Genomic DNA, 22,785 nt, shown 5'->3' with positions numbered 1-22,785 from the left:
GCTCAGTTCAACACCTGTTTGTTGAGCACTTTTTATATAGCAGGCCCTGTTCTGGGGAAACCAAGATGAATATGACCCAGGATCTGCCTTCAGAAACCTCACTGGAAAAGGACAAGAACTGATTCATAAGGATATGATTTTGATACAATGCAGCTGATGCTTTGAGAGATGTGTGCAAAGAGTATGCCAAACATGAGAAGACACTAAGCACAGCCTGGAGAGATAGGAATGCTTAGTCAGTCAAAGAAAAGGATGCAGTGTGGTGTGTGACGATGTTCCCAGAACATGTGCCTGCATGAGCAAAAAGCAAGGGGCTAGAAACAGCACAGTGCAATTGAGAATCACTGGGATAAGAAGCTATGTGGCTGAAGAGACAAATGGGGTCCATGTTGCATTCCAAGGAAGACCTCATACACCATGCTAACTAACGAGCCTGGACTTTAACCTATATCCTTATCTGTTTATAAGAAACAAACATGTAGGAGAAGTCTGGGGAAGAATGAGAGCTTTGGAGGTCATGAACATGTAGGTAGAAACTGTAAAATGAATGTGACCACTCAAGGAGTGTCTGTAAAAGAGTAGACTGGAGAGAGAATCCTGGAGAACCCCAACAAGTAAAAGAGTCCTTAAAAAAGGATAAAAAAAATGGAATAGGAGGACAACAGGATACCATCATGTCATAGAAACTGTGAGGAGCACCAGAAAAGTCAGTCAGATTAAACCAGAAATCGCATGTCACCATTAGGAGAGAGAGAGTAAAACACTGATGGATTAGTGGGAACAAGAGCCAGATTGTAGTCAGTTGAGAAGAAAGTGGGAATTAAATGTAGTCAACTCACATGAAATTTGGACAAGTATAAATGGACCAAGTGGCTTCAGAGAGTTTATTTTGTTTCCTCTTCAGGAGAGCCCCAAGTATATTTAAAGGCTGATGGTGGGTGTTTGTGGAAATGAAGAAGGAATATCACTAGGGTCATGATCGTATAAATTTACAAGGGACTGGGATAAAGATTCTATTCTGATGAATTGTCTTTCAGTGAGAAAAGGGACAAGTCTTTCCCTGAGATTGAATACAAGAAAGCAGGAGATATTGGGACAACTTTAAAAACATTTAAGTAAAAAATTTTTTTGAAAAGATAATACTATCCTATGGTTCAAAATTTGAAAGTTATACAATGAAAAATGTTCTCCGCATTCCTGCTTTTCATTCATTACCTTCTTAGAAAACACTTTAGTGAACACCTGCAGTATGCAGGTACTGTTTCCTATGCTGGAGACTCAACAGTAAACAAAACAGAGAAGTTCCTGCTGACATGGTGCTTCTATGTGTGTGTGTGTGTGTGTGTGTGTGTGTGTGTGTGTGTGTGTGTGAGAGAGAGAGAGAGAGAGAGAGAGAGAGAGATAGAGAGAAGGAGGAGGAGGAGGAGGAGACTGATAATAAATAAAACAAAAAGGTGTATAATATAATATAATATAATATAATATAGTATGATCTAATATAATATAATGTATCAAAGTTCTCTGATGAAAATAAAGCAGGTAATAATTATGGGGAGGTAGGCAAATTTTGTATTTATGCAGCGTGATCCAGGAAAGCTCTCTGAGAAATGGGTTGGAGTAGAGTACTGAATGTGGTACAGAATGTGCTGAGTGGTTATTTTATGGAAGAGTGTCCCAGGTAATGGGGGCAGGAAGTAGAAAGGCCCTGATCAGGAACATGGTGGCATGTTTGAGGAACTATGAGAGGAGTCTAAGTGGAGCTAAGGAAAGAAGTGGGAGAGACAAGTATTGGTTCTTTAGAGGTGATAGGAGGTCTACAGCTTTGTAGACTTCAGATTTTATCCTGAGTGGTTTGCTTCAAAATGCGGTTATGAAGTAAATGCAAGACATGGAAAGATCTTATTAAAATGCAGCACTGGGTGTTGTATGTAAGCGATGAATCAAGGGAACCTATCCCTGAAACCAAGAACACACTATATACTCTGTATGTTAGCTAACTCAACAATAAATTACATTTTTAAAAATGCAGATTCTGATTTAGTAGGTATCAGGTGGAGCTTGAGATTCTGTATTTCCAGCAAGCTCCCAGGCAATGTGGTTATTGCTGGTCTGTAGACCACACTTGGAGGTAATGGTCTAGAATTAATAATGAGGACACTTATTCTACCCCAGACCCTATGGACTTAGAGGTGTAGGAGAACAAACAGCTACTGCTTGTGAGGTGGGAATACAAAACGGGGTGGCAGGTTTCAGTCAGAGTAAGAAGTTGCAGGAACATTCTATGAAGAGACTAAAGATATATACAATTTGGTAATATATTGCTGAGTTCCTGAGGTCACAGTGTAAGTATTCGGGGTAAGTGTGTGAGACTGGATCGATGAAGGGATGTATAGAATTTATGACAAAGGTAGACAAATAATGAGGATGACCTGGCACTTTGAACTGCTCCTGGTGATGGAGATAAACACAGATGTGAGGAGGGATGGATTTACTCCTGATGTTCTCTAAGGGGAAAATGTACCACAAGTTCCAATTTTAGTCTTCTTTATAAGATTATAAATTTATAATGCCTTTATAAGAGGCAGTCTGGGGGTCTCCCCTCCTTTTAATGGCAGGATCCAGTCCTGGGATGACGTGGCATTAACTGGAGCAGACACAGCTTGGAGGGTCCTATTTAGATTCCTCCATGGCCATCTGGTTTCTCCCCTCAAAGCAACCAATATTACTAGTCTCCTGTGTACCCTTTCAGAGCTATTTTATATAGATAAAAAAGTCAATAGGAATATAAAATATTTCAATAACACAATTAACAAGCTTGATCTAATGGACATAGAAAGAATATTACACTTAACAGCTGTGGAATACACATTTCACTCCTTTCAAGGACTCATGAAACATTTACGCAGATTGATCCATACTGGTCCATGAAGCAAGTCTCAACAAATTTCAAAGGATTGTTATCATAGAGACTGTACTTTCTGACCATATTACAATTATGTTAGAATTTAATAACAAAGAGAAAAAGTCCTGAGGAAATCTAAAATATCTTTTCTATCACTAAAACTAGCTATTATTGTTAAAAACAAAAACAAAAGTCTGTATGTTTGAAATTTAAGCAACACAGTTCTAAATAACTTATGATCAATATAGATCATAACAAATCAGGAAATATTTAGAACCAAATGACTTGGAAATTCTTTTATTAAAACTTATTGGATGCAGTTAAGGCAGTGCTCAGAGGAAAGTTTTTAGCCTTAAGTATTTCTATTAGAGAAGAAAAATAAAAATAAATTAATCATCTATATTCAAAAGTTAAGGGAAAAAACCCCAAAGCAACAAAATTAACCAAGAGAAAGTAGAAAGAATAATAAGGAGTATGAATTTAGTGAAATATAACACCAACATGTAATAGAGAGGCCCAGCAAAGACAAAAGGTGATTATTTGAAGAGTACATTTGAGAAATCTAGGTGAATTTAATAAAAAAGGAGAAGACAAACATTAGGAAAAAAAGGACATATCTATAGAGCTACAGAACAAAATGATAATAGGAGGATATCATAAGTAGCATCATTTATAACAGACTTGGACATATTCCTAGAAAAATATAATTGACCAAGGAAGAAATAATGGAGTTGCTTATGCTATGCCCCATGCCACCAAACTGAGACTTAACTACAGTTTTGGCTTTTCCAGAAATGGAATCTTAAACCAGTCAATCAGAAATCACCTGATCAACACTAGTTAAGTAATCTTCCTAATAACCCCTGCCACCCTCTAAGGGAAATTAACTTTGCAATAACCAACCTGTTTTTTTTTTTTCCAGTATGACTTTATTGTCATTTAAAAGACTTTCATTTTGGGATGCCTGGCTGGGTTAGTCAGAAGAGTGTGCGGCTCTTGATCTTGGGGTCATTAGTTTGAGCCTCATGTTGGATGTAGAGATTACTAATAAAATCTTTTTAAAAAGTCTTTCATATTGTACAGCTCTTTGGGGCTCTTTTGCTAGACTGGATGCTGCCTCATTTGAATTGTTTTTTGCTCAAACACAAACACTTAATATTTTTAAAAATGTTTTTAATGTTTATTTATTTTTTAGAGAAAGAGAGACAGAGAGCAAGCAGGGGAGTAGCAGAGACAGAAAGAGACACAGAATCTGAAGTAGGCTCCAGGCTCCAACCTGTCAGCACAGAGCCCGATGTGGGGCTCAAACTCACGAACTGCGAAATCATGATCTAGCCAAAGTCAGACACTTAACCAACTGAGCCACTCAGGTGCCCCACACATAAGATTTTTAATATCCCTGTTTATCTTGTAACATATTCTTATATCCAATAAATTAATTACTTTTAGTTAAGTCTTCCAAACCCAAAATGTATAGGCACAGATTGTTTTTCCAATATATTATAGCAGATACTCAAAGAACAAGTAATTGCTTTCTTACACAAACTATTCCAGAATATAGAGAAAGAAGAACACTTGACAAATCACTGTAGGAATTTGGTTGTCATGATCTTGATATCAAACCTAATGAGGACAGTTTGGGAAAGGAAAATCTAACTTGTGAACTTAGAAGAAAAAATCTTGAGCAAATATTCACAACATGAGTGTATAAATAGGTATAGTGTATAAATAGGTAGATAAGGAAGGAGGGGAATGTGTCTTAGAAAGAAGAAGAAAAAGAAGACAAGGGAAAGATGTCAAAAGCACAGGATCAGGAAAGTTAGTGGGTTGATACTAAAAATAAGCTTCACTTCCTTTATAATTTTGACACTTCTTGCTCTAACATTACAAAGTGTTTGAAGGAAATACCTCAAACTTTTAAATTTGTTTATTCACACACTTATTAAGCCCCTTCTGTGTACAAGGTATACTGAACTAGGAAATTACAGGGTATGCTCTGAGGGTTCTGTGAGGAACGCAGTGGCATCTCCCCAAATTCCTCTATAAAACACACAGGAGAACTAGGATTAAAAAAATGGGCCACAGACAATCATTGCAAAACTAGGCAACAGTATTTCCACAAACCCCAAATTATGAGCATGTAATGACAAATCACCAACAGTTACAAGACCTCCTGGGTATTAGCACCTTCCAAGAGAAGGCAGAAAGAAGCAATGAGATGTCTGACAAACCTGATGACTTCCAATAAGCAAACACACACATTTACCTGAAAAACTCAGACAGCCAAGCTGGGAATAGCAACTGGAACTGAGGGGGATTTTCATGATCCAAAAGTGTCTGTGGTGAGGCATGGTCTGTGATAAAGACTGAAGGAGCCTGAATAGACCGAGCGGTGTTCATTCTCAAAGCTACCAAACAAAGGTCCCTCCTGGACAAAGCTGGGCGATAGTCCAAACAGAAAAAACTGCTGAGACGAGAATCTAAATTGAACAGGTCATGGACAATAGAGACCATAGAAATATAAAGTCCAGATCAAACTGTTAAGGGAGAATAGAAACAGAAGATCTTAGAATTTAAGTGTTCATGTTGTTGAATACTTTACAAAACAACCAGGAGAGGGTGGCCTAGACACGTTAAATTGGAAAAATTATCTAAGCCAAGCCTCCTTTATAAAAGTTCAGAAAATCTAATTCTATGTCAAAATGAGCAACAGAAAAGGATAGAGTTCAAATTACATTTAAATGTATTACAGGATTAAAAGAGAGAATAAAGAATAGGTAATGAAGGAATATGGGATAAACGTTCTTGCAAAAATAAAAACTTAATATTTCAAAATGAGGTAAAAGAAGATACAAGAGGCGCCTGGGTGGCTCAGTCGATTAAGCATCTGACTTCAACTCAAATCATGATCTTGCGGTTCTTGGGTTCGGGGCCTCAGGTCGGGCTCTGTGCTGACAGCTCAGAGCTTAAAGCCTGCTTTGGATTTTGTCTCCCTCTCTGTCTCTCTACCCCTCCCCTGCTTGTTCTCTCTCTCTCTCAAAAATAAATAAACTTAGAAAAAACTTAAAAAAAAAGATATAGGATATGAGAGATGAATCAGAATGAAGAAAACTCAGTAATAAGGTGGTAAAATTCAAGAAAGAATAAGACAAAAAAGAAAACATCATTTCAGAAATCGACTAACTACAAGTATAACAAAAGAACAAATATACGCAATAGGTAATATCTCACAATAAAGAGAGGATAAAAAGAAGGAAAAAACTGAAGATCAAAAAGAAATGAAGATGCCAGGGGCTGGGGTTGGGGCTGGGAGTGCATGGTACACTGGGTATTTAGCGCTTGATGGATACAGGGTTTCATTTTTGTAAGATGAAAAGAGTTCTGGAGGAGGATGCTAGTGATGGTTACACAGCAACGTGAATGTACTTAATGCCACTTAGGCTTAAAAATGGTTAAGACGGTAAATTTTATGTTATGTGTATTTTATCACAATAAAAAAACTGAAAGGAAAAGAAAAAAGTTAAAGAAATGAAGAGTATCAGCAAGCATGTGGTTTATTCAAAAGACAGAGAGGACCCTGTGTGTGTGTGCATGTGTGTGTATCTGAGAATACCAACTCAGAACAAATATCTGAGCAACAGACCTAGTGATTTAAGAGGGCAAGAAAAGTAGATTATTAGCTTTTCAATAATAGTGCCTTACCCTGAAGAAAACAGAGTAACATATTGGAGACGTTGAGGGAAATAAACTGTGACCCAAGGATTTTGTATACAACTAAACTGACTTCAGTATGAAGGCAGCAAATTGCCATCAACATGCAGAAACTTGGGGAATGTTGTTTTCGTGAGCTTTTCCTGGGGGGTACACTGGAGCTTCAGACAATCAAAGTAACTGGAGAGACATTGCCATAGAGGTTGATAGTGAGCATTAAGTATTTATTTGTATGGAGAACAAGCAAAGGGCAAAACGAATAGAATGTAGTACTTAATGGCTCTTTGCTCTGACAATATAGATATGGTAATATTCTAAAAAATGAGAGAATGGGAATAGCACATGTAAAACATTTAAAATAGTTTTTCAGTAATTATAGTGGTAATAGTTTTGGTATTGTAATTCTGAGAATGTTTTGAGACATGGAAAAAACATTCATTTGTCCCCATTGTCTTTGAGATCTAGGACTCTTGTGGACAAAAGGAGGGGTTTTTTTGTTTTTTTGTTTTTTTGTTTGTTCGTTTGTTTTTTAACCACAAATACTGATCTAATTGGATGAAAGAAGAGTTTAATATGGAATTTGAATTGGAAAGATCAGTAGGAAAACATGAGGGACTTTATCTTTAAATAATAAATATACATATTTACATTTATAGTTTTATATATTACATAATTATGTTTGTCATATAAGTAACTATATATTATACATATAATTATATAGAATTATTATGAGTATAATGGACCAATCCAGGAAAGAGATATATATTCTCTAGGAAAGAATAATAGATATAATGATATCTAAGTTGCCAAGTTCCCTCCTTATTCATTTGGTCCTAGGGGTAGTAGCTGCTTCCTGAAGTTGCTACCTTTGTACACTTAAGAGTTCTCATTTACACCTTTTAGTAGTTAACCATCTTTACCTAGTTAACAATTCTTTAAACTAAATTTTACCAGCCCCAATGACTAGTATGTTTTCTGTCTGCTGATTGGACACTGGCTGATGCAGGCAGTGTTTGTACCCGAGACTACGGAATAGAATCACACATTTACATGCACTGTGGTGAACTGCTGGAGGTTTGTGAGGAAGCCAACGATGCTCTTAAAACATTGTGTCAGAAAGTTAAATGTGGCTGACTCTTTGGAAGAGGGAAAGCCAGGAGGTAAGATATGCCAGTAAAAGGTAAAAAGAGTGACTCAGCGTGTTGGCAGAGAAGATAAAAAGGAGGGGAGAGAGAGCTAAGAAAATCTAAGGGAAGAACAGGATTTAAGACTGCTTAGAGAGAAAAGTGAAGGACATGCTGAAAATTTTAAACTGTAGGATTTCAATGTGTCGAAATGATCATTTTAGGCCAAGGATATTGATAAGGACACCGGGAAATGGATCTTGTTGGGAGAAAGGTGGTGATTTGGGTCTGAGACATTTTAGGTTTTAAGTGATAATGAGATATGGGGGTGAAAATGTCTGGAAGGAAGTTGAGTATAAAGGTCTGAAACTCTGGGAGACATCATCATCAGAGCTCTAAACTAAGATTAATTATTCACTTACTGCTCAGAGGCACATTCAGTCTCTAATATCTGGGGGTTGGTATTCAGAACCGACTCAGCACATTCATGGTCTCAGCCTCTGGGACCACACAGTCAAGTGGGATGCCTCCATTAACTTACTCCAACATCCTCCCTATGGAGCTGACACTGAGGACCTGAGGGCCTCTCAAATGTAAGCAATAAGGTTAGAAGTTGAATTCGGGCATTCTGAAGTACTTCTGTTTTACCATACCAGGCTGCCTGTCTAGACACATTAGGCACTTAATGCCCTCCTTCCTTTTCCCACTAACTGAAGTGAAATCTCAGCTCCTTACTGAGATGATTTCTGCAACAGGTGAGGTGGTTTGCTCACCATGGAAATTTGAGTGTTAACAGACATCAAAGCCTTCCTCTAAAGGGTGATGCTACCGTGGTGGAATTTTGAATGCCAGTCAAGTCCTGATAGGCCTGAAGCTGTACTACACCAGAGAGTATCAGCTTCCTCCAAGGTCTGAGCACCGCTCTGCCTGTGTACTGGGCATTCTCTTGGACTCAAACCAAATAAAAGAGAATTAGTCAAGTGGAGAGATGCCTGAGTACATCAGAATACATTTCAACTCCCCTTTCACTCATGAAAAGCTAAAATTTTGCTGACAAGGAAACAAGAGACCCTGGTGTGTTTGTGATTATCTAGCCAGCTGTCTTATTTTATCAGATATTGAAAATGTAATGAAAAGGAATAGAAAATATATTTGTGTCTTGGAGGTAGAGAGACCAAATATTGTTTCTTTGGCTGCTTACGGGCACAGATATTTCAATGAGGCAGCCTGGTTTAAATCTTGACTCTACTGCCTACTAGTTTGTGACCTTGGGAAAGTAATCTAACCTTTCCGTGCCATAGTCTCCTCACCAATGAAATGTGGATACTTCTTATGACTGTTCTTAATATATCTAAAGTGCTTACAACAATGTCTGGCCCCTAGTAAACAGTATGTAAGTATTAATACTATTAATGTTGCAAAGCTTATTACATCCCACATACCTGACTCATTTGGTTATTCCCAATTTGCCCGTCTGAGCCCCTGGGCTAGTGCCTGCATAGATGATGGTCCTACTCTCAAGGAATTTCACTTTAGTTGGAAAGGCAAGAGTTATGGCTTTGAAGAGATAACACACAGTGAGCATAAGTAAAAATGCCAATTGTGTAATCGAGTCCATGCTTGCTGGGAGAGTGGGGGATGGATGGGTTCTAATGCTGGAAAAGACCCAGGACTGTGACTGTTAGAAAGCAGATATGCATGTGGAGGGGACAGATATGGAGTGTAGAGAGAAAGTGAGCAGTAAGGAGGCTGCTCTGGACTAAACTTTTATGCACCAGGAGCATTGTGATAAAGAAAAGAAGAGGTCAGTGAAGCAGGTGGGACCTGTGTGAGAAAGGGAAGGGAAGAGACACTTGTGACAGACATTAGCCAAGAAGGCCAGTCCCTAAATCTTTCTTGATATAAGGCTGTGCATTTAGGAAGAATAACTGAGTTCTCAGGCCCAGGTAGCAGGTGGAATAATGGTACCACTTACCAAAATAGAAACACCATGAGGCAGGAGCTGGCTTTGAGAGGACAACACATTTACAGCTTCCCAGATGTGTTTTTTGGGAGGACTGGACAAGACACTACATGCAAATCACTTAGCACAGTGCCTGGCACAGAGTCAGTGCTCAATATATGGCAGCTAATATCATCTATGCACTCTGGAGGTTGAACTGCCCTAATTTAAGTGTAATGCTAAGACATGCCGGCCATGAATGTACGTAGAAATGTGCATATTTTCTCACTCTTGTTTGTACATTTGGGTTCTTTTTCCTGAAAGAAACAAAATACATTCTTATAGCTGCAAGATTTAACTTAAACTCTCCCCATGATTTTAGCTAGGATTAGAAAAATGGTTAAAAAAAGACGGTAAGTGAGGACTTCCAAGAGACCTAAGGGAAGGAAATTAGTCAACATTCTGTCACTTTTCCCTCTGATTACAAGTCTCCCTTAGAGCCATTTTTTCTCCACATAGAATAAAGGAAAAGGAAAATCTTGACAGCCTTTGGTTCAGAAACAGTTGATGATATTGTTAAAAGAAGTACGTTTCATTATGCGCTATAAAACTTGCTAAGCGTGCTGATGGCATTTATAGTCATGTGGGGAGAGGCCTGAGGAGTCCTGGTTGCATTAGAATTCAGTGTATACAGTGCAATGAGTTTAATTTGTGAAAAATAAATTTAATAATTTGTTGCCTTATGTCTTCTTTCTAGGAAGACAACGCAGTCCTTCGCATTTTACTTAGAAAAGCATTTACTTAAAAGCTGCATGAGCGCTGAAAGCAAGCATTGAGACTCCAGCTTCACACCTCTGATGACAAAATTACAAACTATGGTGGGGAGGATGAGGTGTAAAGGAGCAGGAAATTAGTGCTATTTGTTTTAGGATGTTTTCATTGAGATCTGGTACCCCTTTTTTTAAAAAGTGTGTGTTTGTCTTCTTTCACTGTCAAGGCAAACTGAAATTCTAGGCTCAAAGAACACTAGAGCCGAGAGGTGGCTTGGCAACCCCCCATTTTACAGATGGGGACATTGAGGGGGTTATGTGTTCCAGGCCATAGCAGAGCCCAGAATCCTGACCAGAACCTGGACCATGATGCCTGCTTGCCTGCTGCCTCCCTGCTGCCTGCCTTCCTTCCCCACCTTGCTGATGTCACAGAATGCTCATTACTGGTAACCAGGAGGGGATTCTTTAAAGCATTAAAAGGCTTCAGAATTGGAGGGGCTTTTGAGAGCACCAGCCTCAACCCTGTAAGCTCTGGAGCTAGCTCAATGTCGAGGATAAGAGTGAGTAAGATAAGGAGGGCCTGGACCTAGCTTCCCTGACCAAATTCTGGGCCATTTGTGTTTCTTTAAACCACTCCAGACCACTGAACGGATGATTCAGAGATTTCCTGTCAAAGTAACCACAACAGAGCTCATCCTTCTTAAGACTGGTGTACTTCATGCTTCTACTTCTTCTGCTTTTCTGGGCCTAGAGGTCTCCTCAGCAGACTAGAGGGATAGATGGGGCAAATGGTCTATAGTCTCTTCTAGCCCTAACATGGCATTTTGGTGACTCTGGATACAGTCCATGACTGAATTCCCTAGACTCCTTTGATAAACCTTTTGCAGCATCTAGATGAATTGTTTCTCTTTCAAACAACCCGTGACATTTCCTGCCTCTGCACCTTTGCAAAGTCGTTTCCTTTATTCTTGCCTTATCCTAATGGACTTGATTATGCTCCCTCTGGAATGTGGGTGCCAAAGAAGGAAAGACCTGTCCTGTTTGTTGCAGTAGGTCCTTGTCTTGGAACAGTGCCTGGTACATAGCAGATACTCAATAGTAAATCCAAAATATTATAGGTGCTGCTTGGTTCCCATCTTTTGAAGCCTTTTTAAAGCAGAATTAGGAGTCCTTGATCCTCACCTGTGGGATCAATCCTATCTTAGACTCTTTGCTCGGTTGTGATCCAAACACAAGAGTTGTCAGGACTTTTGCCGGGAAAAGATACAACTTGGCATAAAATTAATTTTGCTGCTACTTGGGCTCTGTCCTTGGGCCTTATCTCTGGACATTGGTGTCTCACTTTTTTACTGGCCTTCAGAGCGCATCTGACTCTGATGATGAATCTAGCACCCTTCCCCACTATGTGGAGGTGTGTTGAATCTTATTAGCTTTGTGCTTGAAAGGCCATGCCATCCTTCCATATATCAAGTTCTGCTTGCCAGGCTGACCTTCCTTTTCCTTCTGGCAGCTGCAACTGACTCTGTCCTCACAGTGCCTACCCTATCCCGGAGGTAGATGACTCTTGGTCTCTATCCTTCTCTATCTTGCATTGGTTAAGTCAGGTACTTCATGATCCATGTCATGTTCTATGTGGGAGTCACTCTCTTGGTACCTGGCACATCAGTGTCTGTTAAGATGTTTGCCTTGTCCTGCCCATGAGCCGGGACTCTCTCCCTAAACTCTAGGCTGCTGACATGTGTCCTAAAGGGCACTGACTGCTTAATTTATTGGTGTTGCCGCCTTAAGATTCCTCTCTTGGTGCTGTGTCTCCTGTGGAGTCACCCTGCTACCTGCAGTTGGGTTGGCAAAGCCAACCACTGGCCTAGATGGCCTCTGGGGTGTTTTATCATCGACTCCAGTCAGCAGAGTCCACTGACTACACTGGTCTTTCTGCCTGAGATGAGTCCATGTCTCAATGAAGTTCATGTTCAGAGAAGAGTGGTGGTTTCCTCATCTAGGTTAAGAGCTAGCATTCTGGTGTGAGTGCCTAGACACCAGGTGTGTGGCTTAGGCAAGTTACTCAGCTCTAAGCCTCAATTTCTTCATCTGAAAGGTGGGGGAGGAATGCAGGCAACAACACTATTTTGTCTTGTATGGTCATGATGAAGACTAAATTAGAAGTAAGTGTAACCAGAAAGTGTTGTAGCCCATTGGGCTCCCCTGCTGCCTCAGCCCTCTGAACTACTCTATCCTATGAGCCCCCATAATACTTATTCTCTATACTCTCATTTTGTATTTAAAGATACTATATTGTAACTGTAATTTTCATTTTTAGATCCATGTCTTACATTTCCAGCTATAGCATCAGTTCTTTTAGGTAAAAATCTGTGCCTGGCACCACCTTGTATCTCCCAAGCCTAGCCCAATGCCCTGCATATACCAGATACATGGTAAACGCTTATTTTTATTCCTAGTATGGATAATCATCTCATTTATTCTAAAAATCAAACATTACTGCCCCACAAACTCTGATGAATTTGCTCAGCCCAGAGTTCATTTCCCCTGTTGATGGTGCACTGGCAAGGATGAATGCCAAGGCAGACAAAAACAATTATTAACCATCCTAGGGATTATGTAGGTGGCAGGTGTCCTGGAATGATGTTCCTTAAATGATGTTCTTAGACTTATTTGCAGTAGTGGTTAGAAATAACAAGGGTCATACTAAAAATCTGCTTTCCAACTAGCTCAGGAAAAAGAGATGGCATTTGGGACTCAGCCAGTAGGAAACTAAAAGACTAAAAGACCACAGTATTTCAGAATCCTGCTTCATTTGTAATGGTGGCTCCTTTCCTCACTAGATAGTTTCGGATTTGGCCATTTAATTGATTGGTAAATTTCCTGACACCATGTACTTTGACTTTAATTACTATTGACCAGTAACGGAGTGAAAGGTGGCACAAGTATCATTAGTAAGTTCAAGGTCACGTCATCTTTCTTAGAGAGAAGAATTTAATACCATTAATAACTTAAAATTTGGGAGCAGCTTTTTGAAAAAAAATATTTGGGTTCTGAGTTGAAAAGCAAAGGCATTTGTGCTCAGACACTGTAACATATCTACAGTGACAGGATTCAAGGAGAGGGGTGAATCACACAAGTGAAATTATTGTGGGATATTCCAGCATTTAGATTGGAGGCTACAGGGAAAGGCTGTGAATGAGGATCTGAACTTGGAGGAACAACACCTGGGTTCCAATTCTTCACCTTTCTCAACTGCAAAGGTGGCATTGTCTCTTTCTTCTATAAAATGGGGGAACACCTATTTTCCTGTCCTGCTTTCTCAAAAGGTTGTAAAGATCATATGTGGTAATATTTGTGAAAGATCCTCATGGGTTTAAAGATGCGAGCAAGCATAAGTCAAACAAAATGGCTACAGACCCAGACCTGGTAGTCCTGGACCTGGTGGTCTTCCCAGTGCCTGGCATGGTAGCCTGGACAGAGCAGGCAGTAGGGTGCAGGGTGTGCCGTGCTGGTGAGTGCTATCATTTCACTGGAGACAGAGACTGGCTGAGCTGAAGGAGGGCAGGAAATTCTTATGAGGTAAACTTTGCTTTTCCTTTAGATTGAATTTGAAAATTCTGACCTAGAGATCTAGAGGCTTTTGTTCCAGATCATGAGGAAAGGGTCCAGAAGGAAGCACAGTCAGGTACAAGACTTCTATCTGAGTAACTCTCCTTAAGAGAAGAAATCTCTAGATGCACCAAGAAACAAATACTTGCTTTTCTGCAGGTAAGTCTTCTTTTGGAAGGAGAGAACTGAGAAAAATGGACTTAAAATTACAAAGGAATACTGTTCAGCAAAGAGGGGAGAGGGTGGTTTTTCTCAAGGAAAGAAAAATGTCACAGTAGAGAGAGAAAGGGAAGAGTTTTATGTGTGTTCCAGGGTTGGAGGTAACATAGCCCATTACCAGCAGAGGCCTGGGTAGACTTCTGGATATTTTTAAGAAAAAGAAAGGTAATTACCTTTCTGAGATGACTTAAGGGCATTTCTCTTCAAGGCCTCTTCAATTTCTTTGCTGAGTCTACAAACTTTGTGAGGGAAAACAGAAATGTATGTCCACTTCAAGAATAATGTGACAAGTTATCTTTTACAGTAAACTCTCGCTTTTTAGAAATTTTTATTTTTTAGTGCTGAGAATTCTAAGAAACAAAGAATAATATTAAAATTTGAAAGTAATAGGTTATGAAAATACTTCAGTAACTAATTTGTTAAACTGTTATATAGTTTCCCATTAGGTTAGTTGTCTTAAGTGTTAGCTTCTAGGAATGTAGCTCCCAAATGCTATCTCTAAAGAGGGTAGAAATGATGAAAAGCCAAAAGACAAATATCTCTGAGACACACATAATTTCAAACTTGAAGCAATCCATTGTCCAAATCACAGAGCCTTAGAAGGAAATTGCCAACATCAGACTGTCCACATTTCTCCAAGAGAAAGCAATAGAGTTCAAAAGAGACATATAAATAACTGACCCACACAATAGCCTCAGAGAGTTTCAAAGAGGCTTCCTTAGAGACAGATGCTTATAACATTTTTTCAGAATAATTCAACTTTTGTAGCATTAGTAACATTAGCCTTTAAGAAGTACTTCCCAACTACTAAACTTTGGGGGAAAGAACCCACTTATCCACCGGCAAGAAACAGCTCACACTAGAATGATCCATTAATCCCTGAACTAGGTCTATAAATTAAATGGCTTATAGAGAAAAGAATTAAAGAATTTACAATCTTCGTCAAAAACTCAAAATAACTCCTGTTATTTCTCTGTTTCAAATAAAGATTCATAGGCAGATACAAACAGTAATGATTTTTAAATTAAAAAGTTTCATGAGATTTTCAAGTAGACGAATAAAGCCAGAGGGTCAGGCTTTTCCTCTGAATAAAAAAAAAAGTAGAGTGGAAAGGAGAATATAAAAGCTAAGCAGGAGGGAAGAAAAATATTTTGAGGCATGCCCACTAAAAAATATTTACAGAGTATAGTAAAACTATTTAATCTCAACTTTTTATTACTGAGAGAATGGTTCCCTAAGAAAATTAAATAGCATAAAGAAGATTCCAGGTAGGATCCAGAACTTAATTATGAGACTAAGTCATGCTTGTCATTAACAGCATAGTTTGCAAACCAAAAATGTCTCACCTGATGAGAATGTGTTTATAACAGAAAGGTTGGGAACAATCCTACTTAACAATGCTTTGGTAAATCATCAGTTGGAGTTAAATGTTTTTAATAATAATTATAATCTTTTAGTGAGAAACATAAGAGAAAAATTTAAATTGATTCTCCCTCTCAATGTATATATGAAAAAATGGGGTTTCTTTATAATAGGATGTTTGGCAGGGGATTACAACTAGTTGGCTAAAAGGGTCTAGGATCATGTTTTAAAATTTCCTGTTCAGGCTTCTTTTCTCTATCATAATGCTTAACTGAAGACAGTCATAGAATCATAGAATTTAACTCAGTTTGGGAAGAGGCCTGAAAATTTGTGTTTTTGGTATCCTTTTCACTGAAGTATAACATATATACTGAAAAGTGCACACGTCTTAAGTATACAGTAGACACATCCACTCCAGCAGAGAAAGGAAGCATTACCCAAACTGCAGGAAACCTCTTGCACCCCTTGATGTCAGAGCCCACACTGGACAACCCAGATATTCTATATCCAACTGAGGAATGAGCAAACTGAGATCCACATTGGATAAATGATTTAATTAGCCCAAAAGCAAATTACTAGTGAGAACATGAAACAAGTTCTTATGCTGCTGACTTCAGTGCTTTTCCACTAAGTTAATTCCATGTAATTTAACTAACAATCTGAAGCCCAACACGGTGTAAAACCGCAGTAAGAGTGCCACGAACATTTGTTGAATGAATTAATGAAATCATTCCTGAAGTTCCTCCTGTTTCATACATTATTTCTGTGTCCTTGGTGTGTTTTTCTTGGTCTCTCACTCACAGTGCAAGGTCTCATCATATCTTGTTGATGAGCCTGGGCTGTCTGAGTATTTCTGAATGAGATGCTAGGAAGTGGTATGTGTGGGTGCTATTGCCCTTTATAGGACTTTTCTCTAGGAAGGTTGAATGTGAGTCCATTTCATTGGGTGAACTCCTATGTCCATATTTGAAGAACTTGACTCTGGGGTGATTTTATCTTGATAGAAAGGAATCCTTCAAAACCCCAGAAAATGAAAACTTCTAGTGTTTTAGAAGCAGTTGTGACAGAGGGAGTTGGGTGACCAACTCCTCATGCAGAGGTTCGTTAAATCCTATTTTCATTTCTACATCTCATTTCCATTGCCTTCTAGGGGTGACCAAAAGTTGATCTATTTTTTATCGTCACCTTGCAATAACAATTCTAACTAATAGGAGTAATTAGATACTTTTCAATCTTCAAAAATTAAGTTGGTCTGGTTCTAAACAATTGTGGTTGCTATTTTTTCAACTTTATTGTGACTTAGCTTACATATAATAAAAGTCCCCTACATAAGTGTACATTTGATGAATATTGGTAATTAAAAGTCTGATGAATTTGGGGAATTGTATTCAGGATATAGTAGTGTTCCATCACTCTAAAAAATTCTCGTGTCCCTTCACAAGTGATACTCTGATCCAACTTGCAGTCCCAGACAACTGCTGATCTGCTTTCTTTCATTGTGCTTTCTACCTTTTCTAAGAATTATATATAATGAAATCAAATAATATGTACTCTTTTGTGTTTGTTTTCTTTCACTTAAGATGTTTTTGAGATTTGTTCATCTTGTTGCATCTATTAATATTCCTTTTTCATGCTGAGCAGTATTCCATTATATGGATATATCACACTTTGTTTATTCATTCCATGTTAGGTTGTTCTGGTTTTGGGCAATTGTGGGAAATGCTGCTGTGAACATTTGGTATGTTTTCATGTGGACACACATTTTCATTTCTTTTGGATAAATGTCTAAAAGTAGGATCAATGGATCACATATTTAACTTTATAAGATATGTTATACTGATCCAAGGTGGTGGTACCATTTTGCTTTCCACCAGCAATGTTGGAGAGTTGTCATTGTACTACATCATCATCAACAGTTGCTACTGTTAGAATTTTTAATTTAGGCTGTTATAGTGGTGTGCGGTGTTATCATGGTTTAATTTGAGTTTTATCTCATCATGGTTTTAATCTGATGGCTTGTGATGTTGAGAATCTTTTCATGTACTTATTTGCACTTGTTTATCTTCTTTTGGAAAGTGTCTATTCAAATCATTTTTGTCTATTAATGGGTTGTTTGCTTTCTTATTATTGAGTTGAAGGTCTTTTTTTATATTTAGATAAAGCCTTTGTCAAATGTATTTTGGGAATATTTTTCCTAATCTAAATTTGCCTTTTTTGTTTCCCTCAACTGTGTCTAAGAATAAAAGTTTTAATTTTGATAAAATACATTTTGTCAGTTTTTTCTTTTACATGTCATGTTTATAGTGTTCTATTTAAGAAATCTTTGATGTGGGTCACAATTTTTTTGCTTGTTTTCTTCTAGATGCTTTATGGTTTTACTTATGTTTAGGTCTATGATCAATTTTGAGTTAATTTTCATGTATGATGTAATATACAGATTGAGGCTAAGTTTTTATACAGATATCCAGTTGTTCCAGCACAAGTTAAAGGCTACTTTTCCCCCATGGAATTACCTTGTCTTAGGAAAGGAATTGGCATATTATAGAAATAGAAAGGAGGTCAGTACAGCCTGAATGTAGTGAAAGAGGAGGAGAATGTTATGCAGCAATGTTGGAGAGAAAAATAGGGGCCAAACTTTGTAAGATCTTCTAGGTATTGCTAAGAAATTTGGATTTCGTTCTGATAGTAATATGATTGCTTCAAGCATTTTAAACATGGGCACTGGATGATCTGATTTATATTTTAAAAAGATAATTCTTCACTTATCTGAACCAATTCAGTGAAACCATGCTGATGAAGGTCACTGCTGACCATGCAGTAGTAAGCTAAATGTGAGGGAGTTTAATTATTTATTCAGTGGGGCAAAATTTGACCCCATAGTTCAGCAGCTCTTAAATATCCAACCATACATTTGCCTTTCCCCCTCTCTTTGCAGGAGTCTGTTCAAAACCAGAGCTAATGCATTTTTTGAATGCTAGTTTATATACTGTTACTGCCAGAAATTTTTGCCAGGGATACTGAAAATGCTACCTGGTGCTTTATGTCCTTTTGGCTTCTCTTCCTTTTGCTATTTCCTTATTGTCAAGGTAAACACTGTGCTAATACCAACAGAAAAAAGCTTAGTAAGACTTTTTAGTTATTAGAGATTGCATACCCCTTGGTGATTACTACTAGCTTAATTTAAACTATGTGAAATTAACTAAACATGAGGAATCTAGGATAGCATTGTCATAATAAAATTTATAATGCATTGTGATCATCCATTATACTTGAGGATGATTGAATTAGCTTAAATATAAAGAAATATTTTGATCCAGAAAAGTTTTGTTCTTAGAGAAGGTTATAAGAGAAATTGTAGAGATCCTAATCACAGAATTGGTTTATTTTGGCACAATTTTGTTGAAGGACAGTTAACTGGTTATGTTATATCTAGATTATCTTTTCTATTTAATTCCAAAAGGCTTTTAAAAAATATTTTTAATTTATTTTATTTTTAAGGGGATTTATTTATTCATTTTAAATTTATTTTTAAAAATTTACATGCAAGTTAGTTAGAATATAGTGCACTAATAATTTCAGGAGTAGAATCCAGTGATTCATCCCTTACACATAACACCAGTGCTCATCCCAACAGTGTCTTCATTAATGCGCCTTGCCCATTTAGCCCATGCCCTCTACCACAACCGCTCTAGCAACCCTCTGTTCTCTATATTTAAGAGTCTCTGAGGTTTTGTCTCCCTTCCTGTTTTTATATTATTTTTGCTTCCCTTCCCTTATGTTCATCTGTTTTGTGTCTTAATCCACATGAGTGAAGTAATATGATATTTGTCTTTCTCTAATTTTGCTTAGCATAATTCACTCTAGTTCTATCCACGCTGTTACAAATAACAAGATTTCATTCTTTTTGATTGTTGAATAATACTCCATTGTGTATGTGTGTGTGTGTATGTGTGTACGTGACACACACATACACACACACACACACTACTTCATCTGTATCCATTCACCCATCGATGGACATTTGGGCTCTTTCCATATTTTGGCTATTGTCGATAGTGCTGCTATAAATATTGGGGTGCATGTGCCCCTTTGAAACAGCACACCTATATCCTTTGGATAAATATCTAGTAGTGCAATTGCTGGGTCATAGGGTGGTTCTATTTTTAATTTTTTGAGAAACTTCCATACTGTTTTCCAGAGTGTTGCACCAATTTGCATTTCCACCAGCAGTGCAAAAGGGTTCCTCTTTCTCAACATCCTTGCCAACATCTGTTGTTACCTGAGTTGTTAATATTAGCCATTCTGACTTGTGTGAGATGGTATCTCATTGTGGTTTTGATTTGTATTTCCCTGATGATAAGTGATTTGGGGCATTTTTTCATGTGTCTGTTAGCCATCTGGATGTCTTCTTTGGAGAAGTGTCTATTTATGTCTTTTGCCTATTTCTTAACTGGATTATCTGGGTTTTTTGGATGAGTTTGATAAGTTCTTCATAGATTTTGGATACTAACCCTTTTTATCTCATGTCATTTGCAAATATTTTCTCCCATTCTGTTGGTCGCCTTTTTGTTTTGCTGATTGTTTCCTTCTCTGTGCAGAAGCTTTTTATCTTGCTGAGGTCCCAATAGTGCATTTTTGCTTTTGTTTCCCTTGCCTCCAGAGATGTGTTGAGTAAGAAGTTGCTGTGGCTGAGGTCACAGAGGTTTTTTCCTGCTTTCTCCTTGAGGATTTTGATGGCTTCCTGTCTTAGATTTAGGTCTTTCATTTTTCGTTTATTTTTGTGTATGATGTACGAAAGTGGTCCAGGTTCAATTTTCTGCATGTTGCTATCCAGTTTTCCCAACACTATTTGCTGAATAGACTATCTTTATTGTATATTCTTTCCTGCTTTGTCAAATATTAGTTGGCCATACGTTTGTGGGTCCATTCCTGGGTTCTCTATTCTATTCCATTGATCTAAGTGTCTGTTTTTGTGCCAATTCCATACTGTCCTGATGATTATAGCTTTGCAATACATCCTGAAGTCCGGAATTGTGATGCCTCTAGGTTTGGTTTTCTTTTTCAGGATTGCTTTGGCTATTCGGGGTCTTTTCTTGTTCATACAAGTTTTAGAATTGTTTTTTCTAGCTCTGTGAAGAATGATGGTGTTATTTTGATAGGTATTGCATTGAATATGTAGATTGCTTTGGGTAGTATCGACATTTTAACAATATTTGTTCTTCCAATTCATGAGCATGGAATATTTTTCCTTTATTGTGTGTGTGTCTTCTTCAATTTCTTTCACAACCTTTCTATAGTTTTCAGCACTTACAGCAATGAACAGAACATCTAAGCATAAAATCAAAGGAAACAATAATTTTGAATGACACAGTGGACTGGATAGACTTAACAGATATATTCAGAACATTTCATACTAAAGCAGAGGAATACACATTCTTCTCAAGTGCACATGGAACATTATTGAGAATAGATCACATACTGGGAAACAAATCAGCCTCAACAAGTACAAAAAGATTGAGATCATACCATGCATATTTTCAGACCACAATTCTATGAAACTCAAAATCAATGACAAGAAAAAATTTGGAAACACAACAAATACTTGGAGATTAAAGAACATCCTATTAAGGAATTAATGGGTTAACCAAGAAGTTAAAGAGGAAATAAAAATGTACATGGAAGCCAATGAAAATGGTAACACCTCAGCCCAAAACCTCTGGATGCAGCAAAGGTGGTCATAAGAGGGAAGTATATAGCAATCATAAATAGGATCCTAAAGAAACAATCCTAAAGAAGGAATAAAAGCCTTAGATACACAACCTAAACTTACACCTTAAAGAACTAGAAAAAGAACAGAAAATAAAACCCCAAACCAGAAGAAGATGAGAAATAATAAAGATTAGAGCAGAAATCAATGCTATTGAAACCAACCAACCAACCAACCAAACTAACAAACAAAAACAAAACAAAACAAAAAAACCCCAGTAGAACAGATCAATGAAACCAGGAGCTGGTTTTTTTTTTTTTTTGAAAGAATTAACAAAATTGATAACCCTCTAGCCAGTTTGATCAAAAAGAAAAAGGAAAGAACCCAAATAAATAAAACCAAGAATGAAGGAGGAGAGATCACAACCAACACAGCAGAAATACAAACAATAATAAGAGAATATTACGAGCAATTACATGCCAATAAATTGAGCAATCTGGAAGATATGGAAAATTTTCTAGAAACATATAAACTAAAAAAAACTGAAACAGGAAGAAATAGAAAATTTTAACAGACCCATAACCAGTAAAGAAATTAAATTAGTAATTAAAAATCTCCCAAAAGCAAGAGTCCAGGGCCAGATGGCTTTCCAGGGGAATTCTATCACACATTTCAAGAAGATTTAACACCTATTCTTTTGAAGCTATTCCAAAAAATAGAAATGGAAGGAAAACTTCCAAACTCATCTATGAGGCCAGCATTACCTTGATTCCAAAACCAGACAAAGACCCTACTAAAAAAGGGAATTACAGACCAATTTCCCTGATGAACATGAATGCAAAAATTCTCAACAAGATACTAGCCAACTGGATCCAACAATACATTAAAAGAATTATTCACCATGATCAAGTGGGATTTATACCTGGGATTCAGGGCTGGTTTAATATCTGCAAATCAATCAATGTAATATATCACATTGATAAAAGAAAGGACAAAAACCACATGATCCTCTCAATAAATGCAGAGAAAGTATTAACAAAATACAGCATACTTTCATGGTAAAAACCCTCAGGAAAGTAGGGATAGAAGGATCATACCTCAAGATCATAAAAGCCATGTATGAAAGATCCACTGCTGATATCATCTGCAATGGGGAAAAACTAAAAGCTTCCTCCCTAAGGTCAGTAACACAACAGGGATGTCCACTCTTGCCACTGTTTTTCAACATAGTATTGGAAGTCCTAGCCTCAGCAACCAGACAAGACAAGGAAATAAAAGGCATCCAAATTGGCAAGAAGGAAGTCAAACATTCACTCTTCACAGACAACACAATACTTTATATGGAAAACCCAAAAGATTCCACCAAAAAACTGCTAGAACTGTCCATGAATTCAGCAAAGTCACAGGATATAAAATCAATGCACAGAAATCAGTTGCAT

The sequence above is a fragment of the Acinonyx jubatus genome, chromosome B2, assembly GCF_027475565.1.
Source record: "Acinonyx jubatus isolate Ajub_Pintada_27869175 chromosome B2, VMU_Ajub_asm_v1.0, whole genome shotgun sequence".
In the NCBI taxonomy this organism is placed as follows: domain Eukaryota; kingdom Metazoa; phylum Chordata; class Mammalia; order Carnivora; family Felidae; genus Acinonyx; species Acinonyx jubatus.
This window is presented reverse-complemented; position numbering follows the sequence as displayed.